The sequence below is a fragment of the Athene noctua genome, chromosome Z, assembly GCF_965140245.1.
Source record: "Athene noctua chromosome Z, bAthNoc1.hap1.1, whole genome shotgun sequence".
In the NCBI taxonomy this organism is placed as follows: Eukaryota; Metazoa; Chordata; class Aves; order Strigiformes; family Strigidae; genus Athene; species Athene noctua.
This window is the reverse complement of record NC_134077.1, coordinates 73,753,653-73,771,837: the sequence shown is the minus strand read 5'-3', so window position 1 is coordinate 73,771,837 and position 18,185 is coordinate 73,753,653. Positions and strand designations below refer to the sequence as shown.

Here is an 18,185-nt window from a genome sequence, read left to right as displayed (position 1 = left end):
CCTTGGGATCATTGAGTCCAACCATCAGCCCGGCTCTGCAAAGTTCTCCCCTACGCCATATCCCCCAGCATCTCATCTAAATGACCCTTAAAGACATCCAGGGATGGTGACTCCACCACCTCCCTTGGCAGCATATTCCACTGTCTGACCACTCTTTCTGTGAAGAATTTTTTTCCTAATGTCCAGTCTAAACCTCCCCTGTTGCAGTTTAAAGCCATTCCCTCTTGTTCTGTCGCTAATCACCTGTGAGAAGAGACCAGCACCAACCTCCCTACAATGTCCAAAGCAAGAGTCTTGTGTATAGTCACAGTGAATAAGTAATAAGTCAAAGGTCAGGGACCGGAGCCCAAACCCAGCTGTGGGCATGACATTGTGGATTGAGTATGTTTCCCACTGGGAGACTTTGCCCTCAAAATGGGTCATTTTTAGGGGTGTTAGCTGAAGAAAAGCCTGAAATGATAAAGCAAGACTTCATCACTTCTTTGCAGTTTCTTTTCCTTACATTTGTCAGTGCACGTGAGCAGTGTGGTTTGCTTTCCTAGATGATGTACAAAAACAATCTTGCAGGAACAACCCCACATTAAATAGAATGCTACTTGCATTAGTGATTCCTGGAAATACACTGCTTATGCTGGTGAAGATTGGAACTGGAGATGTAGCTGAGAGTTAAAGGTTTTAAAAGGAATTAAGATAAATCCCTTAAAAATACTGCTCCTTTCAAACTGAATTCTCTCTACTTTTCCAGCTGCTTCTAATGGCTTTGCTGGAACTTTTTACACGGTCAGGTGTTCTCTCGTCCCCCGGGGTCTCTAAATAAAGCCATCTGCAGAGACAGCGTGCCACTTATTCCTCTGGTTGCTGCGGTGGAGTGGTGAACTTACGTGTTCGTATTTTAGTCTCTTTGCCATATGACAGGATGCTTTTGAGGGCAAGGAAGCTTAGCAAATTAAGTGCTTTACATTTTTAGGACAAGCTGTCTGTGTCAGCACTGGTTTACTTACAGCTCTGTTTCACGGCATGACTATATACAAAACCTAGCATCAAGACTGACATACATGTATATATAAAGAGATAATGTTTGTGCAGTAAAGAAGATGAGGAAGTTAAGTTCTCTGTTTTCTATGCCTTGGTGGTTATGAAACAGTGGTGAAGTTACAGAATCATCTAGGTTGGAAAGGACCTTGAAGATCATCTAGTACAACCATTTGCGTAGCGCTGACAGTTCCCAACTACAGCATATCCTTAAGCGCTATGTCGACCTGACTCTTAAACACCTCCAGGGATGGGGACTCCACCACCTCCCTGGGCAGCCCATTCCAACGCCTAACAACCCGCTCGGTAAAAAAATGCTTCCTGACATCTAGTCTAAACTTTCCCTGGTGCAACTTGAGGCCATTCCCTCTTGTCCTGTTGCTTTCTGCTTGGTTAAGGAGACTCATCCCCAGCTCTCTGCACCCTCCTTTCAGGTAGCTGTAGAGGGCGATGAGGTCTCCCCTCAGCCTCCTCCAGACTAAACACCCCCAGTTCCCTCAGCCGCTCCTCGTACGACCTGTGCTCCAGACCCTGCACCAGCTCCGTTGCCCTTCTCTGGACACGCTCGAGTCATTCAATGTCCTTTTTGGAGTGAGGGGCCCAAAACTGAACCCAGACATCGAGGTGCGGCCTCACCAGTGCCCAGTACAGGGGTAAGATCCCTTCCCTGTCCCTGCTGGCCACGCTATTGCTGACACAAGCCAGGATGCCATTGGCCTTCTTGGCCCCCTGGGCACACTGCTGGCTCCTGTTCAGCCGGCTGTCAGTCAACCCCCCCAGGTCCCTCTCTGACTGGCAGCTCTCCAGCCACTCCTCCCCAAGCCTGTAGCGCTGCTGGGGGTTGTTGTGGCCCAAGGGCAGCCCCCGGCATTTGGCCTTATTGACACTCATACAGTTGGCCTCAGCCCATGGCTCCAGCCTGTCCAGGTCTCTCTGCAGAGCCTCCCTGCCCTCGAGCAGATCAACACTCCCACCCAACTTGGGGTCATCCGCAAACTGACTGAGGGTGCACTCGATCCCCTCGTCCAGATCATCAATAAAGGGGTTAAACAGGAGTGGCCCCAAAACCAAGCCCTGGGGGACACCACTCATGACCGGCCACCAACCGGATTTAACAACTCTCTGGGCCTGGTTATCCAGACAGTTTTTTACTCAGCAAAGCATGCGATTGTCCAAGCCTCGAGCAGCGGTGTCAAAGGCCTTACTAAAGTCAAGGTAGATTACATCCACAGCCTTTCCCTCATCCAATAAGCAGGTTGCCCTGTCATAGAAGCAGATCAGGTTTGTCAAGCAGGACCTGCCTTTCACAAACCCATGCTGACTGGGCCTGAGCATCTGGTTGTCCCGTATGTGTTGTGTGATGTTACTTAGGATGAGCTGCTCCATCAGCTTCCCGGGTACCAAAGTGAAGCAGACAGACCTGTAATTTCCCGGATCATCTTTCTGACCCTTCTTATAGATGGGCATCACACTGGCCAATTTCCAGTCTGTCGGGACCTCCCCGGTCAGCCAGGACTGCTGTTGAATGATGGGAAGCAGCTTGGCGAGCACCCCAGCCAGCTCCTTCAGCACCCTCGGGTGTATCCCATCTGGTCCCATAGACTGGTGTGTGTCTGTGTGATGCAGCAGGTCACTGACTGTCTCCTGAATTGCAGGGGGGTTGTTCTCCCAGTCTCTGTATTCTGGCTGTGGAGGCTGGATTTCATCAGTACAACTAATCTTGTTATTAAAGACTGAGGCAAAGAAGTCATTAAGCACCTCAGCCTTCTCCTCATCAATTATTACCGTGTTTCCTCCTGCGTCTAGCAGGGGATGGAGGCTCTCCCTGGACTTTCTTTTGCTACTGACATACTTATAGAAACATTTGTTGTCCTTGATTGCTGAAGTCAAATTTATTTCCAGCTGGGCTTTAGACCTCCTGATTTCCACCCTCCATAGCCTCACAGCCTCTTTGGAAACACTGTGAGTCACTAGGCCCTTCCTCCAAAGGCTGTAAACTCTCCTTTTCTCCCTAAGTTGCAGCCAAAGCTCCCCATTCAGCTAGGGTGGTCTTCTCTGTCACTGGCTTCTCTTACAGCACCTGGGGACGACCTGCTCCTGGGCCATTAACACTTCCTTCTTAAAGAGTGCCCAGCCTTCCTGGACCCCTATACCTTCAGATAGTCTCCCAGGGGATCCTTTCAAGCAGGTGCCTAAACAAGACAAAGTCAGCCCTTCTGAAGTCCAGGATGTCAGTCCTGCTTAGCTCTCTCCTGCCCTCTCTAAGAATAGAGAACACTATTATTTCATGATCGCTGTGCCCTAGTCAGCCTCCAACCACCACATCATCCACCAGTCCTTCTCTGTTCACAAAGAGGAGATCCAGCAGGGAACCTTCTCTGGTTGTTTTTCTCAACAACTGTGTCAGGACGTTATCTCCCACACATTCCAGGAATCTCCAGGAGTGGTCTCGCTCTGTTGTATTTCCAGCAAATGTCTGGGAAGTTAAAGTTGCCCACAAGAACAAGGGCAAGTGATTGTGAGATTTCACCTAAATGCCTATAAAATATTTCATCCACCTCTCTGTCCTGTTGGGTGGCCTATAGTAGACTCCTACTACAACATCTGCACTGCTGGCCTTCCCCCTGGTTCTAATGCAAAGACACTCTACCCTGTCACCAGTAGTTGCAAATGCGAAAGACTTACACAAAAAAGACTAAAAAGCACATATGCATCCTGAATTTTGGGAATCCAGTTCTGCTGCTCAGCTGTCTGTTTCTGTCACAGATATTACTTGGACTTTTTCATTTTTTCCATGCTGTAATCTTAATATTTAGATAGCAAATGGACCACAAAATGCACAGAAGGGGGTCTGAGTTTTATTCTAATGGAAGGAAAAAGCTTAAATGCTCAATTGCAAGCAAAATTTTAATACCAAGGCCATCAGACCATACAGCAGGGTATCCAACCATCTGTAATGGCGAGCAGGAGCAGACTAGGGTACCACACACCAGGCGTGCATGTGTGGTTATTGTGTGGCTCTGGGTAAGGAATGTACCCAGGAGAATATGTTGCAGTTGATATTTTGTGGATAGATGCCATGTTGTTTGGCTTAGAGATGTTTACCAAATGGGAGAAAATATTTTTTAAAGTCTCCTAGTAATGCTGCAGTCAAGCTTTGCTACAGGCAGAGCTGGCTTGAGCATAACTAGCACACTTGGAACCGATATAGCAGTGACCCCTTTATTTTAAAATGTTCTTGGTGATCCTGTAATTGCCACATGCCTAATTTTCAGCATAAGTAGTCTCCTGTGCTGGGTGTTAAGCTTTCATGTAGCTGTTACCAGAATTGGGGCCAGAACAGGTTAAGTCATATTTGCAGCCACGGCACCTGCTCTCAGCTGCAGTTTGTTTTCTCAGAAAGCTCAGCCTTGAGGTGGTTCCATTGTCAGGCTCTGCTAACTCTTATCGACAGCCCTTCCCAGCGCTATGCCCCACGCCAGGCAGGTCAGGGAGAGGCTATTATTAAGCCTTGCTTCCTAAAAGTGCTTTTGATAGCAGTATCTGATTATGATGTGGTTTACTTAAGCTGAGATGAGTTTCAGCTAGGGCTCCTGTTTCCTCTCCCACAGCCAGGACTGGGCTTTGGAAAGCTGCCGGGGTCTTGCAAGGGCAGGAGTATTTGGGGAACCTGAACACCAGAGGTATGAAATCTGTCCATGTTTACTTGTTCAGGTCTTACTTGGAAAAGTCAATTTGAGAGTAGTGTGGTACCAAGACAGCATTTGGTATCTTAGTCTCTTAGATAGGAGAGTTTTGTTTATCAGGAAAAGTCTGTTGCAACTTCCCAGTGTCCCATGGCCATTTTGTTTCCTCAAGGAGAGGGTCACTGACACCTGCATCTGTACAAATGACATAAATGCTCTGTGAAACAAAGTGGCTTTGCTGCTCTCCCTCCCTTCCTTTGCAGACTTGCACACAGCTCTCATTTGGTTACAGCTGTGGTGACTTGGGTCTGATCATCAGGGTGGTTGTACTCATAGGGAGTTGGTTAGAGGTGGTGAAACTGGGCCCCTGGGATCACCTCTTGCAAGACCTGGGCTGTGCATTTCAGTACTTTGAATCGGGCTGAGGAATATCTGGGCTGGGCTGAACCAGAGGCACAGAGAAACAGGGGCTGATCCCGACGCTGGGAAAGTGTTGAGTTAAATCCGAACACGGCTGGTCCTCAGACAGGTTGCCAGGAGTTGCCGGATGGTCAGGGTGGTTGCTGGATGTCTCATCCTCTTTAAGGCTGTGAAGACACAGGCTGACAAGGCCTTTTCCCAGTCCTGGGTATTCAGGGGTGCAAGATGAGCTCATCATCATCATCTCTGTGAAGGATTTCATAGAGATTGTGCACCTGAAGGTCTATCTGCCCCATTGAGGATGATGGGAGCTGCAACAGTATCTCCCCTGATGGGAATGATGGTAAAAATGGGCTTCCTGGTATGTCTGCAGCTGCTGGCCAGGGGTGTCTGTGCACAGAATGGTGCCCAGACATTCCCAGGTGAGAGATGCTCCCCTGTGACCAGCTGTTCAAAGCATGTTGGAAGCTTATTTCCAGCCCCTCAGATAAAGTCATCATACACAGTTGTGGCTGCAGTGTGAAACCTGGATATGGCTTGGGGCATTTCCCGTTTGACAGTCTGAAAAAAATCCTCACTTTACAGTGGGTTTTTCCAGACAAGAAGATTTTCTTAGTACACCTACCTAGTGCTGGCCTCAGCAAAACAAGAGCAGTTTTCCTTGTATATGCCAGAGCTATTGTCCACAGAAGTAAGTAACTGAGTAGATGGCCTAACACCCGAGAAGCACTTGAGAGCCACATGTGATTATTGGATTATTTAAAGGCTGTTGGGACAGCCTTACTGTGCCTCTGGGCCCCATGAAAACCTGCATATGTTTGTACATATACACATGTGTATACATATATATACATGTACACATGTGTTAGCCAAAGCATACAGCAGCTCAGAAAACAAAAGGGAAGTGGCTTTCCTCCCAGCGCATAGCATTTTCATGTGGTTTAAGGCAAGAGAAACCTACAGTTACAGCTGTAACCTAAGTCACAGCTTTCCACCGCTGATGTTTTCCCACAATGTGACATGTGTAAACAGGGCATATTGCCTCTCTTTTTCTGGTAATTTATTACACAGTGGGGCCTCTTCACAAGTCACTTCCTCCGGTGATGCCCTGAAGTTTAGACCTTCTGGCCAGTTCATGCCCAGGTGTGCTTCAGTATTACCCATTTCTAAGTGGCTCGAAGCCCTTTATATGCTGCTCAAATTTCTTATTCAGTTGGAGTGTAATACCTTGGATCCTCTATATCCTCATCTCAAAACCCTCAGAGTCAACCTTGCATCTCTCCAGGCACTTTGTGCCAGAGGCCCCAGGTGGGGCCATGGTCCCTGGCTGTGGGGTAAAGCATGCTTTTCACATTTTATCTTGCCCAGACTGGCCCAAGTGCACAAACTCTCCTGTTTAGTTTGTTCAAAGCCTTGATGCTCAGGGCCCTGTTCAAAACCATTTCTCTTCCAGGTCACTCAGTGGAGAGAGCTTATGACGCATTCTCCAAAAATCCACAATGTGTAAGAAAGCTTGCATCCATGTTTTGTTAGTTGTTTGCCACAAAATCTGTTATCTTATTGATCACATCCATTGGGCAATGACAATGCCAATATTGACATTTTATTCCCAATACCTGGATCTCCTGTGCAGGTCCTTTGACCTTACTTTGTTTCATGAGAAACCCAGCTTTCAGAAGAATCTGGATTGACCTTATTGCTGCCTTTCAATTATAGAGTCATAGAATCACAGGATGGTTTGGGTTGGAAGGGACCTTAAAAGCCCATCCAGTTCCACCCCCTGTCATGAGCAGGGACACCTTCCATAGCCCAGGTTGCCTAAAGCCCCCTCCAACCTGGCCTTGAACCTTTCCAAGGAGGGGGCAGCCACAGCTTCTCTGGGCAACCTGTGCCAGTGTCTCACCACACTCACAGGGAAGAATTTCTTCCTTGTATCTAATCTAAATCTCCCCTCTTTCAGTTCAAAACTGCTACCCGTTGTCCTGTCCCTACAGCTCTGATCAAGAGTCCCTCCCAAGTTTCCTGTAGCCCCTTCAAGTACTGGGAGGCTACTCTAAGGTCTCCCTAGAGCCTTCTCTTCTCCAGGCTGTGTCACATCCCGCTCAGACAAGGGAGACAAGTAACTCAAATTAGTATATACCCAATAGAGCAGACAGCAGTGAGACAAGTCTCAAAAGTCCAAAAATTTGTCAACTTCCCACACTGTACTGATTGGATACACAATAATTGGCTAAGTATATAAAAAGTTATGGCAAGCAATACAGTATGCCTTGCATTGCTTAATGCTATTGAAGGAAAAAGGAAAAAAGGAAAGGAGTGAGATGGAGTGAACAGAGAAATAAAGATCACCCATCTGGGTTCCTGCATCGATCCCATCAGTGAGGGTTCCAGGAGGCAGCCATCTTCACTTCACTGCACTGTCCATGCCCCTCCCCCTTTTCCTCCCCCTCGATTTATACACACTTTCCTTGGATCTGTTCCCAAGGTTGACCCACATATCTATGTATCACATGGATGGGGAGGGGTAAGGTGTTTCATGGGATTATGTAATTAGCATGATCATGTTAGCCTTTGTTATCATATTCAGGGTGTTAACTTTAATATGCATTTCGTGGATAATGAAGCAAGGTCATTCACCAGACAGATGGCCCTTGAAACTTGCCCAGGTGCCCCAGAGCAGAGCCATACTGTCTCCACAGGGGTCCCCCTCCAGTTGCATCCTGTGTTATTGGGGCAGCCTTATCAGCTTTGATCTCCACACCATCCACCCTGTGACTAATTTCGTTACTTGTGTTTGAGACATTCCTTAGCTTGGAGGGCCTCCATGCCCCCTGCTAACTTTTATCTCTTTCTCAGGCTGTTTTTCACAGCCTTTGTTTCTCGCAGGCCTGTTTTTACAAGTCATCTCTCACATCCCACCCCGTGGCTCAAACACTCCAAATTCTTCTTTGACCATTGTGATGCATACGTAGCAAATAGGTACAGGGAAAAAGAAGACAGAAGGTGAGAGAACATATATCTAACTGCTGCAAGGCATACCATTAAAATCAAGAATCCATATAATATTGTAAACCGGTATTTACAAGCCATCTTCCCCACCCCATGAGTCCCAAGGATCCCAGTGATGTGACCCATGACCTAGGTTCCATCCATCAAACCAATCTGTCGGTTGCATTGCTTGAAGAAGTTCTCTGGTCCTGTTGGCAGTCTCCATCGTGGCACAGGTCTCCTCTGTAGAGGTGGTGGTGTTGTGGATGGTGATGCAGCATTCTCCCACAGTTAGACTTGGCATACTGGACAGTCTGTGTTCCTTCAGCAGTGCTAGACAATTCTGGAACGCTGTCTTAGATGCTTGTTGGGTCTGCACCTTTCATTCCCTAAAGGCATACCTTATTCAATTATTTAGTATACAATTGCTAAGTTAAATTTTCCAAATGTATTTGAGGTTATACAATCCCATTAGCAGGTAACATGGCAGCTTCTAACCCGGACCAGCTGTTGTTCCCCAGGTATAGTAATCTGGATGTAGCATCCTGCTGATTATGTGCCTGGCATCACTAGGCTTGTTAGGCCCTTTTCATTTTTGTTGTGAGGTAATGGTGTCATTAAATTCTTGAAGGACGCCTTGCTGGAAAACCAACAGAACCTCTTAATCCAGCCATACTATAAGGATTTAAGTGGGAATACAATTTAATATTCAGGTACAATTCATTAACTATAATGAATTCTTTTGTGGAATCAGACCCCTTGATTACTTCGTCTTGCTGTTGGTGGGTGTGGTGTTGTCAGGACTACCAGCTTTATGAGCTAGCACTGTAACTGGTTAGATCCCCAAACCTGTTTGGTATTTGCAAGCACCGTGTGCAGTCATGGGTGACTCACACCACAGGCTTTTCTAATTTTGGAGGCGATTCCCAATAAGGTAACTTAAGGCACAGATCCGGGTCAGCCTTCTAATAAGTGGACTCATTAAACATACCTGTAAAATTTCCTGGTTATGGATACCACTGTTTGTTGTAATTGATTGGCAGTGATTTATTCCACACCCAGCAGGTATGATTCCACAATTTCTCCCACATGACATTTTATAGAAGATGTCTGGGCCTTGCTATATTCCTTTGACAGTGTTAATTTCTGTAGCCTCATCAGTTCCCGAGACATTTTGGAACATCTGAGTTAAATCTGCAAAACCAGTGCGGTGAGATTGACTGGGCTCATGGTGAATTTAAAGCCCTCTCTGGCAAAGGTCAGTAATGTTATAGATATTTCTACCCCCACCTATACGTAGCATTTTCCTTCAGAGAGCCTGACAGGACCAATATAATCCCCCTGCCTCATGTCCCATAGTCCCTTTTGTCCCTTAGGTGTAGGGGTTGGTCCTTAAGAGGGTTGTGCTCACCCAGCCAAGTAGAATGTAGACTACATGCTGAAATAATGGTATTGCACAATTCCCTGCTTACAGACCATCCCCTGCTTATTGCCCCTTTAAACAAATCTTTGCTTCCTGAGTGGCCCTGCTTTACATGCAACCATTTCAGTAAGTGTTCCCGTTTTTCCTCCTCACCACCTGAAGCCATTCTCATCAAATGACTGATTGAATCCACCTTTAGTAGGTGGGTGATTTCATGACTGGTGTGCAGTGACTGTCACGTCCCGCTCCGATGAGGGGGACAAGTGACTCAGATTCGCAAATCCCCAATTGGAGCGGACAACAAGTCTCCAAGTTCAAGCATTTATTAACTACCTACAATGCACTAATTGAACACATGATAATTGGCTAAGTACAGAGCAAGTTGTGGTGAGCAATATAATATGCTTTACATTTCTTAATAGAAAAAGGAAAAGAGGGAGATAGAGGGAATGGGGGAATACCGATCACCGGTCTGGGTTCCTGCGCTGATCCCGCCGGCGAGGGTTCCAGAAGGCGGCCGTCTACTTCGCTGGCATTCGTCTTCTTCGCTTCACTGCTTTCTCCAGACGGTCGGGGGGGGGGGCAGGGAGAGGGGCAGAGAGAGAGAGAGAGAGCCCTTTCTTCCCCCCTTTGATTTATACCCATTTTCCTTGGGTCCGTCCCCTAGGTCGACCCACATAGCTACGTATCCCATGTACAGGGAGGGGTAAGGTGTTTCATGGGATGATGTCATTAGCATGATCATGACAGCCCTCGTTAGCATATTGAGGGGTGTCAACTTTAATATGCATTTTGTGGATAATGAAGCAAAGTTCATTCACCGGACACATGGCCCTTGAAATTTGCCCAGGTGCCCCAGGGCAGAGCCGTCCTGTCTCCACAGGGCTCTCTCCCCCAGCTACATCGGGCAGCGTTATCAGCTTGGGCCTCCACAGCATGCACCCTGTGACTCAGAGTTTTGTCTTGCGAGTGTTTGAGGCATTTCTTCAATCAGCCTCAACTTTTGCTTTCCCAGGTTGTTTGTCTTAGTTTCTCACAGGCCTGGTTTCTCGTCTCTCACATCCCACCCCGTGACTCAAACACTCCAAGTTCTTTGACCATTGTGATCTCAAAAGGTATAGGGAAAAAGAAGACAAAAGGTAAGAGAGTATATATCCAACTGCTTCAAGGCATACTATGAAAAGAAAAACTTTGCACAATATTATAATACTAATATTTACAAGCCGTCTTCCCCACCCCGTGAGTCCTGAGGATCCCGGTGATGTTACCCATGACCCAAGGTTCCATACATCAAACCAATTCATTGGTCAAGAAAGTTCTCTGTTCCTGTTGGCAATCTTCTTCATTGTGGCACGGGTGTCTTCTGTAGAGGTGGTGTAGAGGTGCATTGTGGATGGGGATGCAGCATTCTCCCTCAGTAAGACTCAGCATACCGCACAGTCCATGTTCCTTCAGCAATGCTAGCTGGATTCTGCAACACCATCCTAGATGCTTGATAGATCTGCACCTTTAATTCCTTAAAGGCATACCTTGTTAGTACATACATATGCTAAGTTAAATTTTCTAAAACTATTTGAGGTTACACAATCACATTAGAAGGTCAATAAGGATGTACAATTTGTTAATGCTTAATTTGTGGGACCAGACCCCTTCAGCTAGTCTTTGATTATTTTATTTTGCTATTGGTTATATGACATTTGCAAGCACCAGTGTGCAGTCACAGGTGATTTACAGGCTTCCTTAATTTTGGAGATGATTCCCAATAAGGTAACTTAAGGCACAACTCCAGATTAGTCTTCCAATAAGTAGATTTTCCACACTTAGCAGGTATGATTCCACAAATTATATAACAATGTAAGCAGATTACAAATAATAATTAACTGATAATGCCTATAACTATTGAAAGCACTAAAAGTAACATAGGTCTTTGGTCGTCCAGGATCAATATCCTGTAAAACAAATACATGCATAACAAAACAATGATGGTTAGAAAGAAGGGACAATCCACCTGGTATTGATACGGTATTCTTTCCCATGGGCATCAGTAGCCACCCATGAACAGATATTGATGGGAGTTTTTAGGGTTAGGGGTACTTGCCCCACAGTGGGTAAGTCTACTAGAACAGGTTGTCCAGGATAATGGAGCGGGTTTGCAAAGTCTTTAGTCTCTTTTTCACATTAACAATTTTAGAAGGAGGAAGCACAGGCGCTTGCTATAAAAGTCTTATAGAGGCAGTTGGGGACCCAAATTTCCATTTTCTTCCTTTTGAATCTACCCAGACTTGTCCCATCAATAGGTCAAGTTCCAGGATATTTGTGGGAAAATTTCCTAGAATCATAATAGTTTCTGTTGCAGTTTCATTCCCAGATAACCAGCATTTCACCCGAGTAGTCGGCTGTGGCTTAGACTCCCTGAAAACATCTGTAACTGGAGTTTTAAGGGAGCCGAGTGGAAAAGTAATCCACAACTCTCCTTTAGTATTCTCTGTGAGCCTCCTTAAGTGGACTCACCCGCCATCCCCCGGCTCACTTACTGGGGATGGCACATCCAGTTTCCCGACCCTAAATCAATCAAGTCCTCTTCAGGGGCAGTTGGTGTTTGAGAAGCAATTACCACCATTTTGTTAGTTTTCAGATCTGTCTCTCCCTTCGTCCGAAAGGTCTGCTCGGTTGGGGGGGGGGGGGCAGCTTCCTTCTGCCTTTCCAGGCTCGAATGAGCTTTTCTAAAACTGCAGTAGTCAGACCATCCATTAACTCTCGGGCAATCCCCTGTCTCGTTCCCTCAGTCCACAAGAGATTTCTCTTTGCTCTTAAAACTGGCGGAGGGGAAGGAGACAGATTTTCCTGCTTTTCCATTCTGCATAAGGAGGGCTTAGGTTTACCCGTTCCCCTGGTAAGGCCCATTCTCCGGCCATAATTTATTAAGTCTTGAGCTATCTCTCCCCAAGTCATGGGCTCTCCCGCTCCCCATCTCCCCCTCCGTGGGGTTAATGCAATCCGCAAACGATCTTGTAATTGTACTGCATATGATTTCAAAGAGTCTGGCAAGCCCCGGATCAGGGGAGTCATTTGATCGGGGTTAGCAATTAATAACATCGGGGAAGGCTGCTGCGGAACCAAACGCCTATCATGAATTAATTGGAGACAAGCAGCCTTCTGCAGACTTTCAGTCAAATGATTTATGGTTGGGGTCTCAATATATACTGGATCCCCTCTTTCCAATGGGTCCAGACTCCCAGCCCAATAAGCAGCTCGTTGAGTTAACGACCACGGTTCTCTCTGGTCGTCAGTAACTAAGAAAACCCCTGGCCCCCAGTACCCCTGGGCCTCATCTTCTGATAACAAAATTCGGTCGCCACCAGTCAAAGATACCCTCCACACATATTCAGTCTCAGTTTCCTGAGCTCGTCTGGTATATTTCTCCTGAATTTTTGCAAGCTCAGTTGCTGGGTACAGTGTAGTTCGAGTGGTGACCTGCGGAGCTCTTCCACCTTGACCCTCGGTGGTCTCCGTTTTAATTAATGGTCTTAAATTTGCCCCCTCGTTTTCGGGGTAATAAATCTCTCGGCTTATCTCTAAATCCTTCATTGGGTACAAGGGTCTGGCTGCTGATTTTGCCAGACTTGTAAATCCCTGTTCACTATCCGGAACAGAGCTAAGATCTGTCCGGTTACAAGTTTCTTGTTCATTCATCTCTTTTTCAGACCGTGAGATTTTTTCTCGGTCCAAGGCATCTAACAGAGCTGTGCAAAGTCGCTGAGTGGTATTACGCTCATCAGCTAATTGACTTTTCAAAGATTCATTTTCCTTTTGCCAGAGTTTAGCTTTTTGTTCAGTAACTTTACGTTCCTCAACCAATTGATCCTGGAGAGCTTTTACCAGATCTTGTAGGGATTCGATCATTTCCCTTTCCAATTGTTTCTTAACATGTTTATCTTTTTGGGCTGCAGTCAGTGCTGCCCCTAATACAGCACACACAACAGCTTTTCCTTTGCCTGGTCGCGACCCTTTCACCCCTGCAAGCACACTGATATAGCTCGCCACTGCTTCTGGATTTTGCCAATTATCGTGGGCCCAAACCTCTACTAAAGGAGGAGGACAAGCCTTATACTCCTTCAGCTTCTCAAAAATAGGGGAGCAGTCAAGCACCGACATTTCCTGGCCAGTCATGGCTTGCAACTGCTCGAACCTCTCCCGGCTTAAAGCTGAGAGGTCACTTCCCGATTCTCCCTGTCCTTATCGGATAGAGAATCGGTATCCCTCCGACCCTCTCCCAGCTTAGAGCTGAGGGGCCAATTCCCAGTTCTCCCTGTCCGAGTTTATCGGATAGAGAACCACTATTTCACAAGACTTTCCGACACCAAAGGGGATCCTGCCGACTACGCCAATTTAATGTCACGTCCCGCTCCGATGAGGGGGACAAGTGACTCAGATTCGCAAATCCCCAATTGGAGCGGACAACAAGTCTCCAAGTTCAAGCATTTATTAACTACCTACAATGCACTAATTGAACACATGATAATTGGCTAAGTACAGAGCAAGTTGTGGTGAGCAATATAATATGCTTTACATTTCTTAATAGAAAAAGGAAAAGAGGGAGATAGAGGGAATGGGGGAATACCGATCACCGGTCTGGGTTCCTGCGCTGATCCCGCCGGCGAGGGTTCCAGAAGGCGGCCGTCTACTTCGCTGGCATTCGTCTTCTTCGCTTCACTGCTTTCTCCAGACGGTCGGGGGGGGGGGCAGGGAGAGGGGCAGAGAGAGAGAGAGAGAGCCCTTTCTTCCCCCCTTTGATTTATACCCATTTTCCTTGGGTCCGTCCCCTAGGTCGACCCACATAGCTACGTATCCCATGTACAGGGAGGGGTAAGGTGTTTCATGGGATGATGTCATTAGCATGATCATGACAGCCCTCGTTAGCATATTGAGGGGTGTCAACTTTAATATGCATTTTGTGGATAATGAAGCAAAGTTCATTCACCGGACACATGGCCCTTGAAATTTGCCCAGGTGCCCCAGGGCAGAGCCGTCCTGTCTCCACAGGGCTCTCTCCCCCAGCTACATCGGGCAGCGTTATCAGCTTGGGCCTCCACAGCATGCACCCTGTGACTCAGAGTTTTGTCTTGCGAGTGTTTGAGGCATTTCTTCAATCAGCCTCAACTTTTGCTTTCCCAGGTTGTTTGTCTTAGTTTCTCACAGGCCTGGTTTCTCGTCTCTCACAGTGACCCATCCTACTAAAAAGGACTTCTGTTTTGCAGTATTTAAGATTTCTTCTCATGCTGCCACACCAGTACCTGATGGTTTTGTTCCCAAAATGTGAGCCATTGGGTACATCCCTTGAACATGGCATAGGAGTCTGTGTAAATAAATATTGGTTCTGTAGTCTCAGCTTCTTTAACAATCACACTCCATACCACTGTCAACTCTCCCACTTGAGCATTTCCCTCACCCTCTATTATAGTTGGGTCCCCCAAGTCAACATGCAGTGCTACCACTTGGTATTTCCATACCTTTCCCTCTCTTCTAGGGGACACGTTGGTGAACCATGCATTCTTTAGGTGTGTTTCAAATGGAGGAGCAGGTTTTATGTGTGAGGGAGGGGGTTCAGCATGATCAGAGGGTGGGTCTTGTATTTTGAGCACTTTGGGTGCCCCCTCCTCTATCTGATGCGTGTGGCAATAATGATCTAATTTTGCTCACCACTTCCTCACTGCCTCTCGCTGCGCAACCCTCATAGGAGGGGGGGTTCCAGCCAGCACCAGTTTCAAGACCTTAAAAGGGTCCTCGTAGCATGATTGGTTGCTGCCATATGATCTTTCAGCTTCCTGCAAAGCTAGGCTAACCATGAAAAGACCCTTCTTCCAGATCAAGTAATGCTTTTCTGTGTCTTTGCACAAATGAGACCCTATAGGGTGGTGAAGTGCTTAGATTTGGACAAAAGGCCCAAGCCAGATTTGACCTATAGATGAATCCTGTATATTTCCAACGGATAACCATTGTGCTAATAGGTATTATACTAAGTTATAACAAACCACATATTCTGATGTAAAAAGTGGAAGTACGGAAGCCTGAACAACAGGCCCTGAGCTGAAGCTGCTAACTCACTATGTAATCATTAGTGAAATAAGTATGGAAGTTGTAGCTATCTTGAATGTATAATATCTTTGTGTGTGGATAAAATAACAGGGTCATGGAGGCAGTTGTCCGGCACTGTGACCTGATGTGTCACCTTGCGCATAATCCAATTAGATAAGCAGGGAAACTCCCTTTGCTTCTCCCTTGAGCCCTGACCAGGCTCTGGGGGAATCTAATGTGAGATTGAAACCGGATTATTTCTGTTTAAAATGAAGGTGCCAGCTATTCTGGCTTGCTGATTTTGGGGTATATAAGGCTGGACCCACTTGCAGCAACTTTGAGTGCCTCACCTACAGGTGGATGCACCACATAGGATTTCCCACTTGCCAGGACAGGCTCTCCAAATCCTCCGGGCTTCCCAGCCACTGCGGATCTGGATGATGATAACACATGCAAGTGGTGATGTACCTTTCTTAATCACTATTTTCTCTCTCCCATGTAGTAATGATTTGATGAATTACCCTGTATTTTCCTATTTGTTTAAGTGCACCATTCTGTCTTTTCTTACTGTATGTTTTCTGTATTACTCTGTTACATTATTTAGTTATGCCCAGTAAAATACGCCTGCTCTTTTCACTCTGGTGTCCAAATTTAACTGATATCCTTAATCAGCAAAACAGGTAGGTTGTACCCTCTGGTCCATGTTGTCACATATGTATGGATAGTCCATGAACTGCAAAACCCCACTCAATTTGGTGAGGATCTGTTGGGTGTATTGCCCCTAAGGCCTGATATACTCCAGCCTCAAAGGTTAACAGCTTTAAGCCTTCTTCATGGACAGGAGTCCAGCGCCAAATGGCTCTTTTGAGTGTCAGATCATATAAGGGATGAGCTATGGTGGAAAAATCAGGGATATGTTTCCTCAAAAATACCAGCAAGCCTAGGGCATGCTGAAGCTCCTTATTTCCAGGGCTCTTTACCTCTTCCAGGGTAGTTAAAGTCTCTGGGGGAATACACACTGTTCTTCCCCACCACCAAATACCCAGAAACTTTACCTCAGAGGATAGGAACTGTACCTTTTCAGCTGGAATTTGGAGCCCTAAATTTTCTAGGTGAGTGATTATCTCTGTCTGGGTCTGTCCCACTATGGCAGCATCAGAACCACCAATCAGAATATCATCGATATACTGCTATACCCTGACCCCTTCCCTAGGAGAGATTCGAGCAAGCTCCTGCACAAGTGCATAATGAGCGATGGTTGGCAAATGGCAGTATCCCTGGGGGAGACGTGTAAACATAAATTGCATGCCTTGCCATGCAGAGGCAAAGCGATCTCTGCCTCCTGTATGGGGACCAAAAAGAACATATCTTGCACATTAATAATTGCTAAGATCTGGTGGGCTTGTTCCTGTGTGGTTGCAATCAGTTCAGCTGTGTCAGGTACTGCAGCCATTAGAGGACCTGTAAAAGGCATTTAATCGCCAAGAGTCAGTCGTCAGTCACCGCTTGCCATTAGGTTTATGGACTGGCCACACCAGGGAATTATAGGGGAGTGAGTTGGAATAATTATCCCTTGTTCCCGCAGCTCTGCTATTACCAGAGCGATCCCCTCACTTGCTTTCCAAGGACATGTCTTCTATTTTTGCTGAAAATCGTAGTCCTTGGTAAGTTTCCACCGAACAGTCAGGGCCAGCAGGATTCTTAAGCAATATTCAGAAATCATAAGTTGCTATAAGTAAATAAGTTGCAAAGCAGGTGATCATTTATCTGTATCACCACTTCCCTGGCTTCTGCCTTCTCGGCTTTCGGTTTTGCCGCGGGTTTTTTGAGGCTTTCAGAAGGCTCCTCCGCTTCGGAGCCCCTCTCAGCAGCTGAGCTAGAAGGGCGGAGGCAGAGAGTTTTAAACTGCTGTCGTCACTGTGGTCTCACCCCACTCTTGCCGCTCAGGGGGCGCGGCGGCTTGAGGCACTCCCACTTCCTTGGATATGTCTATGCTAACTTTCTCAAATTATCAGACAAAATGTTGGTGCAATATAAAGTACATTCACATATTATGGCGCTTGACTGCGACAGTTAATGGCTCTAATATACCAGACGGTACAGCTGTAGCCAGAGTTCAACGTTGTAAATTATTTTGAAAAGAATTTCTAAATCACAGCTTGCATTACAAAAAGAACAATTAAGATGGCATCAGAATAAATGAAAGCCAGCGAACAGGGCTCTCTACTCCTTGATGAGTGACAGAAAATCTTTAAAACTTGGTGTTGAATTTCTGTTTATTATAGTCCTGAGGTAAGAGCAGTAAAAGCAATTCTCTCAGATGACACTGTGCAGTTACTGCTCCAACTGCTGACCCAGCAGCTTTGCAGCTGTGCTACACACAGCTCTACTAGAGGGTAGACCAAATCTAACTCCTGAATTCCTTTAGCCTGCTTACCTATAAAAGGTTTTATAGAAAGGCTGGATTGGAGAAATGCTGAAAACACAAGCCCAGAGCTCCTTCTGTAACACCACAGCAAAAATTATTTAAAGCACCTACTCGGTGAAGGTTTCTAGCTTCA

The 18,185-nt window shown here is 46.3% G+C and overlaps 1 protein-coding gene across 2 annotated transcripts in view; it reads left to right on the top strand.

Annotated features, from left to right (window-relative positions):
- The window catches only part of POC5 (POC5 centriolar protein), a 61,636-nt gene that overhangs the window by 12,144 nt on the left and 31,307 nt on the right, over positions 1-18,185 (top strand). The window lies entirely within an intron of this gene.